The sequence below is a fragment of the Monodelphis domestica genome, chromosome 1 (genome assembly GCF_027887165.1).
Source record: "Monodelphis domestica isolate mMonDom1 chromosome 1, mMonDom1.pri, whole genome shotgun sequence".
Lineage (NCBI taxonomy): Eukaryota > Metazoa > Chordata > Mammalia > Didelphimorphia > Didelphidae > Monodelphis > Monodelphis domestica.
The window spans coordinates 504,447,663-504,463,717 of record NC_077227.1 but is presented as its reverse complement, the minus strand read 5'-3'; the positions used below and the strand labels follow the sequence as shown (position 1 = coordinate 504,463,717).

The window sequence follows — 16,055 nt, the reverse complement described above, 5'->3', positions numbered from 1 at the left end:
TAACTAAGTGGCTCAGGGATTTGAGAATCATGTCTAGAAACAGGAAGTCCTTGGTTCAAATCTGGCCTCAGACACTTCCTAACTGTTTGACCCTGGGGAAATTTCTTAATCCCTATTGCCTAGCCTTTACTGCTCTTTTAACTTGGAATTAATACATAGTGTTGATTCTAAGATGGCAGGTAAGGGTTTTAGGTTTGTTTTTGGTTTTTTTTTAAACCCTTACCTTCTGTCTTGGAGTCAATACTGTGTATTGGTTCCAAGGCAGAAGAGTGGTAAGGGGGTCATGTGTCAAGGGTAATGGGGGCCAAGTGACTTGCCCAGGGTCACACAGCTAGGAAGTGGCTGAGGCCAGATTTGAACCTAGGACCTCCCCATCTCTAGGCCTGGCTCTCAATCCACTGAGCCACCCAGCTACCCCCTTTTAAATTTTAATAAAAGGAAAGGACTGGGAAATTTTCATAGCAGGACCTCATTTTATATGAACTCAACAATGTAAATTTAAGTATACATGATTCTGCAATTTAAAAAAAAGACAGAAAATATGTAAAATAAAAATTTTAATAACACATTAAATCCATTCCATTTTCCCAGGTGGTGTGGAATCTCATGGCAGTTCACCCAGACACACTCCTTCTTACTCTGAGAGGCACTGGAGTGAGTCATTGCTTTGCTTTGTATTAGGTACTGGCTCCCGCATCAGACTTTGTCTGAAGTTCTTACTTGTGGCAGATTGTGTCTATGTTGGAGTACTGCTTCTCTTTATTTCACAGGCATTATTTGATTATTGGTAATGGCCCCAAGATAGAGGAGAGGTGATGCTGGTGGGATAAACCTAGGGAAGGAATGTCTGAGTATATTTGTATGAAAAATCCTTGTTGAATAATGGTTTTGCTCTTATGTACAATTTTCAGCTTGGATGAGGGGCCTTAAAACATATTGGTCTAGTAAGATGAGGTCCTATTATTAAAAAAACAAGTAAAAATGCAATAGAACATGAATAATGTTAATATGCAGTTTTCTAATTCAATATGGTGCCCCAAAAGATGTTTATGTGACCCCTTTTTAGTGGTCCCTATTTCTATCTACTACCTCTGTGACCTTGGAAAAGTTACTTAATAACAATGACATTTGTAAGTCACTTTTAGAATGTGATCTCTGAAATCAACCCAACTATAAATACAGAACCAAGATATGGCTTTCATCTAGTACTACGCTCCTCTAGCTCTGCCCACCACATGTCCCTAGATTCAAGCCCTTGCCAACTCCAGGAGGACCAGATCCTCAGATGTCTATCTTCTAGCCTAAAACTTCCATGCCACACTGGCAGTTCCCACCCTGGTCTGTGAGCTCAGTTTCCATATTCTTACCTTCAAATGAGAAAAAGAAAAAAAACAAGAACAGCCCAGTCCAAGGTCTGGAGTCAAAGGCTCTGTGTCCCAAAGGGGGTTCAAAGGCCTTAAAAAATCACTTAGGTTTTTCTGAGCTTCATTTCAAATATGAAGCGAAGTCAGATTAGATGATCTCAAAGTACCTTTTTCTATATCAAATCTAGGAGCCTTCCAGCTCCTGGCTTGGCCTATCAAGTGTAAAGGCTAAGGGTAGCCAGCAGATGGTGATACTTCACTACATCTCAGGAGCTGGACTTTTTTTTTTCCCCCCAATCAGGAGTCAATCTAAGAACTTGGCTGGGATGCCAGTTCTACTGGTAAGCGATCTTATAAGAAGAGAGGTGTGAATTTTAGATTTACTCCACCCTGCTTAGTCTAGCAACCAGGAATGTATACACCCCTACTTAAGGATTATGTGTTAAGGAGGATAGCCTATGTCAGATATGTGCTAGCAAGGTGACAAATAAGAAACAACTGACAGACCCCCTGGGCTGTCCTAAGTCAACCTTAAGCTACCATTGGTACATGTGAGACGCAAGAAGTGATCATTGGTCTCTGTCAGCAATGTGGGGAGTGCTGGGCAGCATTTGGCATCATGGGTCCTGGCTTCTTGGTGGCTTGGTGTGTGTGCTAGGTGAGTGAATTTAGGCTAATTCCTTTTTCCTTTATCTCATCTCAGAGTAGACCTTGTGGATGGAAGCCGAGCTAGTTTTAATCCTCTGAGGAGGCCTCGTGGCTGAGTTCTCTGAACTTCCCTTGGCTTAAGCTAGGCCAGAGAAATCTTTTTTTTTTTTCACTTTAAACATTATTTTATTTGGTCATTTCCAAACATTATTCATTGTAAACAAAGATCATTTTCTTTTCCTCCTCCCCCCCTTCCCACCACCTCTCCCATAGCAGACGCACGATTCCACTGGGTATCACATGTGTTTTTGGTTTGAACCCATTTCCATGTTGTTGGTATCTGCATTAGAGTGTTCATTTAGAGTCTCTCCTCAGTTGTATCCCCTTCCCCCCTGTAGTCAAGCAATTGCTTTTCCTCAGTGTTTTTACTCCCATAGTTTATCCCCAGAGAAATCTTATACCCCTTTCTCTCTCTCTTTTTCTTAATTCCTTCCCTCTATATTAATTAAACCACTATAAAATTCCCAAACTGGATTGAGTATTTTTATTGGGATTTGAATTAATCCCTGGAGACCACTAGTATAATATATTCAGTCAAAAACCCCTAAATTTACCCTTTACAGAGGCTAGGGATGGCATAGGTGTTCATTCCAAAATATCATCTGTCCATCTCTATGGAGTCGTCTCAAGGCTTACCCCACCTCCCCCAATCCATCATCCTTTATTTAGCTAACAAAATGATCTCTTCACTCTTCCCAAGTCCCCATTACTATTGAGTCACCCAGACATAATGCTCCTGGTGTGACAGCTATCCTTAACTCCTACCTTTCTGTCACCCTCATATCCAATCAGTTGTCAGTTGTTATTTCAACTTTTGTAACTTTTATATATAGACCTCCTTGGTAGATTTGTAGATTTATGTGTATGCCTCCTCTGATGTTGCCGCCACTCTGGTCCAGGGTGACCTCATCACCTCAGGGCTGGACCAATTCCAATAGCCATCTGGTTAATCTCCCCATCCCGTCTCCCCCTCCCTTACAGTTTATCCTCCATTCAGATAGCAAACTGATCTTTCTAAAGCCCAGCTAATCATATCAACACTATGCCCCCACCTGTGATCCCCATCTTCCATTCAATAAACTCCAATGGCTCCTTATTACCTCTGGGATCAAATATATACTATTTGGCTTTTAAAGCCCCTAAATAACCTGGACTCTTCCTATCTTCTACTTTCCTATCTTCTTATATTCTGTTGTTTAGTCATTTCTTTTTTTTTTTCAAACCCTTACCTTCCATCTTGGAGTCAATACTGTATATTGGCTCCAAGGCAGAAGAGTGGTAAGGGCTAGGCAATGGGGGTCAAGTGACTTGCCCAGGGTCACACAACAGGGAAGTGTCTGAGGCCAGATTTGAACCTAAGACCTCCCATCTCTAGGCCTAGCTCTCAATCCACTGAGCTACCCAGCTGCCCCTGTTTAGTCATTTCAATAGTGTTCAAATCTCTGTGATCCCATTTGGGGTTTTCTTGGCAAAGATACTGGAGTGGTTTGCCATTTCCTACTCCAGCTCATTTGATAGATGAGGAAACTGAGGCAAACAGGGTTAAGTGAATTGACCAGTGTCACATAGCATGTAAGTATCTGAGGCCAAATTTGAACTCAGGAAGATGAGTATTACTGACTCTAGGCCAGACACTCATTCCACTATGCCACCTAGCTGTGCCTTCTAATACATTGATCCCCACTATGTATTCTATCATGTAACACTGGTCTCTGATATTATCTTGAAAATGACACTCCAACTCCCAACTGCATTTTCATTGTTTGCCTCCCATGCCTGGAATGTTCTCCCTCCTCACTTCTACCTCCTGGATATCATCTAGACTTAGCTCAAATCCTCCCTTAAATAAACAGGTCTTTTCCTGTGATGATAAATTTGCAATAATGAGAAACTGAGGAATAAAAGTTCCAATCTATTGGCAGAACAAGCAGTTACCAATAATAGAAGTCAATAACCAAAGTTCTGTAACATATTCAAAGAAGCTTTTTAATACAGTATAATAGTTACATAAAGTTAAGATATGTCCTCCCAAACTAAGATTGTGTTTGGTTCTTAATTATACTATCTGACCATCTGACCATGAATCTTCATCCATCGTGGTGACCAAAAATTCAAAATAGATCAACATCCTCTTGTAAGGGCCAATCCCACAGTGCACTTCCAGAAAAGGCCTTTCCAGAGTCTGTGGCATATTAGGGGGAGGGGAGGAAGAGGAAAGCACACTTAGTCATCTTTCTGTAGCATTCTCCATAAGGTTCCTTATCTATCACTTCCTTTATCAGTGGAGCCCAGTAGTGGAAACACATCTGGTATCAAGTTAATTCATCCTTGATCTAGCTTTCATAACTGACATCTTGTTCTCTTCACTAATTTAGGCTGGGCATTTGAGTTGTACAGTAATATTCTAAGCCTTGAAGCCTTAAAGTTTTGTTACAATGGTTACTGTTATGATTAACAAAACTCTTAACTATAAATCAATAATTAGAAATTGGTAATCAATTTCACATTTCCCACTACTACTGTCTTCTCTCTGAAATGACCTCCCATTTCAGAGTGTGAATTTTAGATTTACTCCACCCTGCTTAGTCCAGCAATCAGGAATACTTAAGAATTAAGTATTGAGGGGGCAGTGTAAACCTCAAAATTCCTTAGACTTATAAATGTTGGAAATTTCACCATTGGGATATTTCATACTTGGAAAATTTCTTACTGATAGTCTATTGGAATGGGAACCCCATTGGCATGGGAGGTTCTTTCTCTTCCCTTCTTAAGATTACTTTAGGACAGAGACCCTTTGCTGAACAATGGAAAGGACTTTGACCTATGCTTAAGCATAGAACAGGAATTTCTTTGAGTCTTGATTGATTTTAGAATTGATACAATGGAGATACTCCACCCTATTCAGTCCTAATAGGATTGAGTAAGGGCTGCAGCCTAGATCAAAATTTAATTATTCCAATCTCTACCATACTCAAGTTAACAGGATTTAGAAAGGGCTGTAACAAAGGAGTAAAGATTTAATCATTTGAAAAATATGACCTTCAACAGACATGTGCAAAAGCCAGAAACCTCTGGGCGGTCCTGGGTTAAGCGAGAGCCTCCATTGACAGGGAAATTGATGAAGAGTGATTGGTAGATGTGAGGACTGAGGGGAGGCAACTTGGATGGTTTCCTTAAAGATAGGAGGGTCTGGAGACTCGAGGAGGAGGTGGTTGATTTTTTGGTCGGTGTGGTTCCTGGGCTCTGAGGAAGCTTGCTCTGGAGGAAGCTGAAGGTGGGGGCCTCTGAGACTGTTTCTCCATTTTGGTCACGTGAGTGATAGGGACTGATCTCTTTTCTTTGCCCCAGCTATCTAAGGGCTTGGGCCTTTTGGCCCAGCCTAAACAGAAGGGGTATTTAAGCCCTATTCCCTTCTCTCCCCTTTCTCTCTCTATATATATCTCTAATTCCTTTCTTGCTCCTATTGTAATTAAACTCCAAAAAGGCTGACGGCTGACTTGAGTTTTTCATTTAGGAATTACATAGCTGATTCCTTGGCGACCTTAAATTAATATATATCAGTCTTTTAAAGTGATTCCCTTGTAACATTGTGGCTGACCACACGGGAGTCTAAAGAATCCTCTCAATAAAACTTTTTCCTTGCCTTTTTACTATACTGTTTCACCACTTAGTCCTTTTTTTTTAACAAAAAACTTGGCTTAAAGACACAGCTGCTAGAACACGTGAGTATAAAAAACTTTTTCTCTTTTCTCCTTAAGTTAAATTGGAATCAGCAGTTTTTTCTTTTTCTTCCCTTTAATCTTAAGGGACAGCTGGGTAGCTCAGCGGATTGAGAGCCAGGCCTAGAGACAGAAGGTCCTGGGTTCAAATCAGACCTCAGATACTTCCCAGCTGTGTGACTCTGATAGACAGAAAACAGCTGTTTTAAATCTCAGCAACAGGACTCTAAAGTCCTGGCTGGAAGAACTGTTTCTAAATATCCTTTCCCTTAAGGAACAACTTCCTGGATTAGAAAAAAAAAACCCTGTGGAAGGTTTGTTGCTTTGCCCTGCTCCCCACGTGTTTTGTGAAATTACAAAATATACATATAAAAATGAGTACTACATTCTTTGACAATTATATGGCAGCTGAAGAAGTAGGGGCATTGAGGAATGAAGGATACCTCCAAATTTTTATATTAATAGGTACTGTCATTTTTGTACTCCTCAATACTATATTTAGAGATGAAAAAATAAAAAATATTGAGGATAAAATAAAACAAAATGAGGATAAAATAAAACAAAATGAGGATAAAATAAAACAAAATGAGGATAAAATAAAACAAAATGAGGATAAAATAAAAAATATTGAGGATAAAATAGAAAATGTTGAGGATAAAATAGAAAAAAATGAGGATAAAATAGAAAATATTGAGGATAAAATAGAAAATATTGAGGATAAAATAGAAAAAATTGAGGATACAATAGAAAAAATTGAGGATAAAATAGGAAATATTGAGAATAAAATAGAAAAACTTGAGGATAAAATAGGAAATATTGAGAATAAAATAGGAAATATTGAGGATAAAATGGGAGATATGGAAGATAAAATAGGAAAAATTGAGGATAAAATGCAAGCCCAATTAGAAGATCTAAAATGTTTCTTACAGGATCAATGGGCAAACACCCACTCTACCAGAAACAGACCTGTTTCTGAACCTTTGAATGAGGAAATTTCCTTCCCTGAAATAGAGATGGAAAACACCTTCCCTATAGCCCAGTTAACAGACTGCTTCTCTCGTGTAGTGCAAATCTTGTCTGAATTTAATCCCCAAAACCCTTCCCCTGCAATCCCAGCTTCTCATGTTCCTTCTCCTACAGAAAACCAAATTCCAATGCAAGGGAGATCTTGTCCTCCTAGAGAAACCTGTCCTTGTCAAACTGACCCACAGGTGCAAAATTCAACTAGAGGCCTGTTTCCTCTAAGAGAAGTACCTGAAATAGGACGAAATGGGGATGTGGTGACTTTAAGACATAGGATACCGTTTACTCCCCAAGAAATAAATGAATTTACACGAAATATCCCTACATATGAACAAGATCCTTTTCTAGTAACAAAAAAGATGGGAGACATATTTTTTCAGTATAATCCGTCTTACAAGGACGTTGAGAGCTTACTACAGGCTTTTTTAAGTGAACATGAGAAAAATAAAATAATTGCTCATGTCAACAAAACCCGGGGGCGTAATGCAGCACATTAGCCATCTCAGGATCCCCAAGGGGACTATAACAATCCTGAGGATTATCTACAACTATACCGTTGTAGAGAGGCCATCCTCACGGCAATGAAGGAATGTGCAGACAGTACAGATAAGTGGATGGAACTTGAAAAAATTAAGCTAAAGGAGGAAAAAACACCCTCCAGATTCATGGATAGAATAATTGATTTTGGGGACAGATACTTAGATTGGGACCTAACTAAAGAGAGTAGCTTAAGACAAGTTAGATGGATCTTTGTAAATAACTCTTGCAAAGCAATTAAGAATTATTTTAGAACACAATGCCCAAGATGGTCAGATATGGACCTTGAAGAATTACGAAAAACAGCTATATATGTTTTAAAGGGAAACAAAGAAAAGGAGGAAGAAAATAATGATGACATGGAGGAAATGAAGAAAAAAATGAGATATTTATTGGATAGGATAACTAAATTAGAAAGTGGGCATGATAATGAACCAACGACAATTGCCCCTCTCCAGAAATCCAATTATCAATCCATTACTTGCCACTTCTGTGAGAAGAAGGGCCACAAAATGATGGAATGTAGAACCTTTCTTAAGATGTTTGGAAGGAATACACAGTTTAATAATGGTTTTAGAAATAATAACTATAGAAATTATGATAATGGTTATAGAAACCAGAATTCTAGAAATTATAATAATGACTATGGAAATAACTATAATGAATATAGAAATAAGAACTTTAGAAACCAGAATTATAGAAATAGGAATTGGGAATTAAATGACAATGCTCAAATTGAAGAAAATTTTAATGATAATACTCAACAATATATGAGAAATGGCGCTCGTCCAAAAATTACTCGAGGTACTAATGACCCTCAGAGAGGTGCCCTTCAGGGGGGTGCCCAAGGAATATCCCAAACACAATGATGGTGCCCGGGGGGGGCTGGGGCACAGGAATCAGAGGATACAACCTTTGATTTCCCAGACCCTGATGTCCTACTACCCGTTGTCCCTATCCACTGCCCTCCCCATACTAATGAACCCCATGTTACCTTAAAAGTGGGTAACACCTATTATGATTGTCTATTAGACACCGGAGCTTCCTGGTCTGTATTAAAGAGAACACCTGATTTACAATGTTATTCTATTGGCTCAGAGAATGTAATGGGAGTATCAGGAATAACCCAAAGAGTTAAAAGACTTCCTCCTAGAATGGTGTCTGTAGGACCCCTAGAGGTACAACACTCCTTCCTCTTGATGCCTGACTCCCCTTTAAATTTGCTGGGGAGGGACCTTCTATGCAAACTCAGAGCCACAATAACCTGCTCCCCAGATGGCTCATTATCATTAGAAGTACCAGAGGAATCTTTAAATTTACTCCCTGTACTTCTCTCGGAAAACCAGGAGGCAAAAGAACCTTCCATTTTTGAAATACCTAAAGATATACCGGAGTCTCTTTGGGCCACATCTTCTTCTGATGTAGGCTTACTTAAATCTGCTGTTCCTGTGCAGATAAAAACTAAATCTAGCCCACCTCCTTCTATCCCTCAGTATCCCCTCTCAAAGGAGGCAATTGAGGGTATTACACCAGTTATTAACTCATTAATAGAACAGGGAATAATAATCCCTTGCAAATCTGAATACAACACGCCCATCCTGCCAATTAAAAAACCAAAAAAAAGGACCCGATGGCAAACACATCTATAGATTCGTACAGGATCTAAGGACAGTGAATAATCACGTTATAAAGAGACACTCCGTAGTTTCTAACATACATACTATTATTTCATCTATTCCTAGCACATCTACATACTTTACAGACTTGTGTTCAGCTTTCTTTTCCATACCAATACATGAAAACTCCAGGCATATTTTTGCTTTCACCTGGAAGGGCTCACAATATACCTGGTGTCGGCTGCCACAGGGTTATGTCGAAAGTCCGAGCTTATTTGAGCAAATTTTGAGCCAAGACACAGACAATATAACATTTAAAAATAGCAAATTAATCAAATATGTAGATGATCTACTCTTGGCTTCAACAGATGCAGAAACATGTCAAGAAGATAGCAAACACCTTCTTTTGGAATTGCACAAAAGAGGACATAAAATCTCTAAGGATAAAGTTCAATGGTGTCTCCAAAAAGTAGAATATTTGGGATTCATCTTGACTGCGGGTGCTCGTTATATTTCTCCAAAACGAATTGAGAACATTCAAAAATTGAGTGCTCCTACCACTAAGAAACAGCTGAGAGCAATTTTAGGAGCAACAGGGTTTTGTAGACAATGGATTCCTTGCTATGGGGAAATCACTAAACCCCTTATAGCATTAACAAAGGATTCAGTTCCTGAACCCCTCAAATTAGAGCCTGAACACTTGTCAGCTCTAACAGATCTGAAAAAGGCTATCATGTCTGCCCCTGCTCTAGGCATCCCAGATTACAACAAGCCATTTACTTTATATGTGCATGAGCGAAGAGGAGTAGCCTCTGGTGTGTTAAATCAGACTTTGGGACCTTCTCAGCGCCCAATTGCTTATTATTCTGCCCAACTAGACCCAGTAGCAGCAGGAGCACCACCATGCCTTAGAGGAGTAGCTGCTACAGCCTTACTAGTAACAAAAACTGTTGATTTAGTATTGGGATGTCCATTAACAATAATGTGCCCACATGAGATTGAAGCATTATTGGTAAAACATAGAACACAGGCATTCTCGGATCAGAGAATTACAAGGTATGAAATAACCTTATTAAATAGTGAAAATATTACCTTGAAACGCTGTTCAACTCTTAACCCTGACACCTTGCTTCCAGATTTACCCACTTCAGGAGAACCACTACATAACTGTGAAACATTAGTGTCCATGGCAGAAAAGCCTCGAGATAATCTCTTGGACACTCCCTTAGACAATGCAGATCTGATTTTATTTACCGATGGTTCCTCTTTTATGAGGGATGGCATACGTTACACTGGAGCTGCCGTAGTCTCAGAATTTGCCACTGAATGGTCAGCTTCACTACCTTCTAACATTAGCGCTCAAGGAGCAGAACTCATAGCTCTAAAACAAGCTTGTATAATTGCCAAGGATAAAAAGGCAACAATTTATACAGATTCTAGATATGCTTTCGGCATTTGTCACTCAGTCGGGATGCTATGGCTCCAAAGAGGATTTTTAACCTCAGCTGGAAAATCCATAGCTAATGCAGAAATTATTAATGAAGTTCTTTCTGCTCTCCAGCTTCCTGAAGCCCTAGCTGTAGTTCATTGCTCTGCCCATACAGGTGGCTCTGACCCTGTCTCTAGAGGAAATGACCGAGCAGATGCCGCTGCAAAACTAGCAGCCATAGAAGGACCTGGATTAATTTTAACATTAACAACCACTGATAATTTAAATTTATCACTCTCCTATAATGAAAAGGAAGTGGAAAAATGGAAACAAAAATTTAAAGCAAAACAAATTAATGGAGTATGGGTGTCATCTGAAGGAAAACCCCTGCTCCCTAGAAGTTTCTATAACCAAATTTGCCAATCTATTCATAAAAATGGTCATTTTGGCACCCAGGGCATCGTGGACTCTGTCAAGAGAGTATGGATAGCCCCTGGTATAACTACTGTAGCCTCTAAAGTATGTTCAGCCTGCCCTATTTGCCAGGCATATAACCAACATGCATATCGTGGAAAAGCCTTTGGGGGACGTCCTCTGGCTTACACACCTTTTGAACATCTACAGATAGATTTCATAACAATGCCAAAGGCTGGATGTTATAAATTTTGTCTAGTACAAACTGAGGGAATAGAAACACCAAGGAAAAGCAACTGCCTGACTATAATGGCTGAGGGGACATGACAGAGGAAAGACTCGGAGCGAACACTCTGATGCAAATACTAACAACATGGCAATGGGTTCAAGTCAAGAACACATATGATACCAGTGGAATCACACGTCGGCCACGGGGGGTGGGAGGGAGGAAAAGAAAATGATCTTTGTCTTTAATGAAAAATGCATGGAAATGATCAAATAAAATACTATAAAAAAAAATAAATTTTGTCTAGTAATTGTAGATCAACTAACCAGATGGCCGGAAGCATTTCCTACAACCTGAGCCACAGCAGATTTTGTTGCAAAGATACTTTTAAAAGAAATTATTCCTCGTTTTGGCCTACCAGCACGTATTGACTCCGATAGAGGGAGTCATTTTACCGATTCTGTCTTAAATCAAATATATTCTTGCTTGGGGATAACTCCAAAATTCCATGTTCCATATCACCCCCAGAGCTCAGGCGAAGTGGAGAGGATGAATAAAGAACTTAAGACTATGATTGGCAAATTATGCACTGAGACCCATTTAAAATGGCCTGAAATTCTTCCTCTGGCCCTATTTTATCTTAGAAGCAGGCCTAGAGGAGACTTACATATTTCACCATTTGAGATGCTTTTTGGACATCCGACTATACAGGCTAAGCCTTTCTCCCCGGCTTATACATCGCTATTAGGGGGAGATATTACTATTGCTTCCTATATACAGGAGTTACAGCACAAACTACGTGAACTTCATGAATCCGGAGCTGCAGTACAAGCTGGACCATTAGACTTTTCTCTGCATGACCTGAACCCAGGAGATAAAGTTTATATCAAGAATTTCAAGTGAACTGGAGCAACTGAACCTTCATGGGAAGGACCATTCCAAATATTATTAACTACTCCAACATCTATAAAGATTGGAGAAAGAGACTCTTGGATTCACTGCTCACATGTGAAGAAAGCATCTTCTGCTGAGACTGATTGACTCTATCCTATCATATGAATTGTGACTCTATCTTATCATAAGAATTGGAGATAATAATCCATAGACAAATGGATGTTTTTTTTTAAGAATATATTGAATTACTGATTTTTTTTATTTTTTCTTATTTCTTTTCTTTTATTTTTTTATCAGAATATTTGATTTTTTTTCTCATTTTTGTACTGAAGGTACACATAATTAATATTAATATTTTTTCCCTGCAGTAATACAAGTTAATATATATACTCTTGCTATAATATCAATATATGCCTAAAAGCTTTAAACTATGGGAACCTGCCATTTATTGATAAAATATTATAGGACTGTGATTAATGTTTGTGTCTGATTCCAGGAAAAGGGATAAAAACAAGGAGCACAGACTAAACCTGAATAGTGCCAATAGAGCACACTAGAAATATTAAAGTGAGACTCGAGGTTGCGACGCTTAACTTATGTTTAAGTCGTAGGACTTCCTTGTATCTACACTCTTTTCGAAGTACTCAAACAAGTAAAAAGCTTGACTATCATGCTGGCTCCCTATATCCCTGAGGAAAAATCAGACAAGGGAATGACATTTCCCCATCAAAATAGAATTCTAATTCTTTTCTTCTTATATTATGGCAACTTCCTGTAGTCTTGGCTACAAATGGCTAAGTGAAATATTACTGCATTCTGTCCTACATACTTGTGGGATAGAAATTACTTTAAATTGGACCTATACAAGGCCTATTTTGAATTTTTCTTATGTTTTTGATTATTTTACTATTCTTTTGATAATTGACACATACACCCCCATAACTGAACATTGCATTCTGAGCTAAACTTGATAATTTTTTTTTAAATACTTACTTCAGGGGGGATTGTATTTTAATTTAAAATCTAAGAATTTTTGAATTTTTTTTTGTTTGAGATTATATTTTTATAAAAATCCAAGACTTTTGTTTAAGATTTTACTGTTATAAAAATTTCAAAGATTTTGATTTTGTTTGAGAAAAGATCTTCAAGAAAGAAGCTTGAAACTTTTATATCCAGATAATGAACTGTTGCAGAAAGATGCCGAAAACCTACACTTCATCAAGAAGATCAAGAATGAACTTTGGATGTGATTGATTGGACTGAACTTTTGATTGAACATTTATTGTAACATTTATGCCAAAAGGGACTGCCCCTAATTTGGCTTTCTGTCAATGCGCCTAGCAAACATTGGTTTTGCTTTCTTTTCTTTTCTATTTCCTCTCTCACTATTCTAATTTCTCCTAGAAAATTGAATATTGTGTATATCTTTAGTTAGAAGTGAATTTAGAACTACAAAATGATTATGTTAAATGATCAATGGGGAGACTAGTCTCCCAATGATCATCAGGGGGGATTGTAAACCTCAAAATTCCTTAGACTTATAAATGTTGGAAATTTCACCATTGGGATATTTCATACTTGGAAAATTTCTTACTGATAGTCTATTGGAATGGGAACCCCATTGGCATGGGAGGTTCTTTCTCTTCCCTTCTTAAGATTACTTTAGGACAGAGACCCTTTGCTGAACAATGGAAAGGACTTTGACCTATGCTTAAGCATAGAACAGGAATTTCTTTGAGTCTTGATTGATTTTAGAATTGATACAATGGAGATACTTGGAATAAATCTCCACCCTATTCAGTCTTAATAGGATTGAGTAAGGGCTGCAGCCTAGATCAAAATTTAATTATTCCAATCTCTACCATACTCAAGTTAACAGGATTTAGAAAGGGCTGTAACAAAGGAGTAAAGATTTAATCATTTGAAAAACATGACCTTCAACAGACATGTGCAAAAGCCAGAAACCTCTGGGCGGTCCTGGGTTAAGCGAGAGCCTCCATTGACAGGGAAATTGATGAAGAGTGATTGGTAGATGTGAGGACTGAGGGGAGGCAACTTGGATGGTTTCCTTAAAGATAGGAGGGTCTGGAGACTCGAGGAGGAGGTGGTTGATTTTTTGGTCGGTGTGGTTCCTGGGCTCTGAGAAAGCTTGCTCTGGAGGAAGCTGAAGGTGGGGGCCTCTGAGACTGTTTCTCCATTTTGGACACGTGAGTAATAGGGACTGATCTCTTTTCTTTGCCCCAGCTATCTAAGGGCTTGGGCCTTTTGGCCCAGCCTAAACAGAAGGGGTATTTAAGCCCTATTCCCTTCTCTCCCCTTTCTCTCTCTATATATATCTCTAATTCCTTTCTTGCTCCTATTGTAATTAAACTCCAAAAAAAGCTGACGGCTGACTTGAGTTTTTTCATTTAGGAATTACATAGCTGATTCCTTGGCAACCTTAAATTAATATATATCAGTCTTTTAAAGTGATTCCCTTGTAACAGCAGCTGGGTAGCTCAGTGGATTGAGAGCCGGGAGATGGGAGGTTCTAGGTTCAAATCTGGCCTCAGACACTTCCCATCTGTGTGACCCTGGGCAAGTCTCTTGACCCCCATTGCCTAGCCCTTACCACTCTTCTTCCTTGGAGTCAATACACATTATTGACACTGAGACGGAAGGTAAGGGCTAAAAAAAAAAAAGAATTAAGTATTGAGGAGGATGGCCTATGGCAGATATGTGCTAGTAAGGGACAAACAATAAACAACTGACAGACCCGCTGGGCTGTCCTAAGTCAAGCTTAAGCTAGCATTGGTACATGTGAGATGAAGGAACTGATGTAAAAAAAGTCTATATATTCGTGTCACTTCCTCTTGCCTCTCTCTCTTTCACAGTGGAGACATGGCTGGTGGCAGCATGCTGGGCATCTTGGTGTCCTGGCATGCTTGCAGCTCTTGTCCAGGCTTGGCGTGAGCATGCTAGGTAAGTGAGTTTAGACTGATTCCTTTTTCCTTTACCTTCAAAAGCACTATCCTCTTAGGAGGCCCCTTATCTCAGAGTAGACCTCAGTGGCTGGAAGCTAACCTAGTTTAAACTTGGAGGAGACCTCATGGCTGAGGTCTCTGAACTTCCCTTAGCTTAGGCTAGGCTAGAAAATTCTTATACATCTTTTTCTCTCTCTTCTTCTTAATTCCTTTCCTCTATATTAAACTGCCATGAAATTCCCAAACTGACTTGAATATTTTTATTGGGATTTCAATTAATCCCTGGCGACCAACTAAATTTATATTCAGTTAAAAAAAAAACCCTAAATTTACCCCTAACAAGAGAAACTGAGAAACAGAGATTTTAAAAGATTAAGAAAGAGATTAAGAAGAGAGATATTCAGAAAGAGATTGAGAAAGAGAGTGAAAGAGCTTGAGAGAGATTGAGAAGAGAGAGTTGAGAAAGAGAGATTGAGAGAGAAACAGAAAGGGAGAGAAAGAGAGATTGAGAAGAGTGAAAAAGAGAGATTGAGAAAGAGTGAGAAGAGAGATTGAGAAAGGGAGAGAAAGAGAGATTGAGAAGAGAAAGAGATTGAGAAAGAGAGTGAAAAAGAAATTGAGAGAGATTGAGAGAGATTAAGAGAAAGAGAGATTGAGAAAGAGAGGTATACATTTCTTTTTTGCAAGTTGTTTCTCTCATTAGAATGCTAGCTCCTTGAGGGTAGAGACTATCTCTTTGCCTCTCTTTATATCCCCAATGCCAGCCCAGTGCCTGGTACACAGTAAATGCTTAATAAATATTTGTTGACTGACTGAACTAGACCTGTCTCCCCAGGTAAGGGTTTTAGATTTCTTTTCCTGCGACTTATGAGAAAGAACACTATCCACATTCGGCGAAAGAACTATGGGAGTAGAAACATAGAAGGAAAACAACTACTTGATCACATGGGTCCATGGGGATATGATTGGGGATGTAGATTCTAAATGATCACCCTAATGCAAATATTAATAATATGGAAATGGGTATTTATCAATGACACATGTAAAACCCAGTGAAATTGCTCATTGGCTACACGAATGGGGTGGGAGGAGGAGAGAGAAAGAACATGAATCATGTAACGATGGAAAAATCTTTTTAATTAATTAATTTAAATTAAAAAAA

The 16,055-nt window shown here is 38.9% G+C and overlaps 1 protein-coding gene across 3 annotated transcripts in view; it reads left to right on the top strand.

The window, feature by feature from the left end:
* The window catches only part of LOC103098831 (uncharacterized), a 50,987-nt gene that overhangs the window by 19,590 nt on the left and 15,342 nt on the right, over positions 1 to 16,055 (top strand). For 2 of the 3 annotated variants that reach the window (XM_056812959.1, XM_056812957.1), the window contains one exon: positions 14,804 to 14,891. The gene's annotated coding sequence lies outside the window, so the exon portion shown is untranslated. Of the gene's footprint in view, positions 1 to 591; positions 655 to 14,803; positions 14,892 to 16,055 lie in introns of all 3 variants that reach the window. The other variant, XM_056812958.1, reaches the window with a different exon arrangement.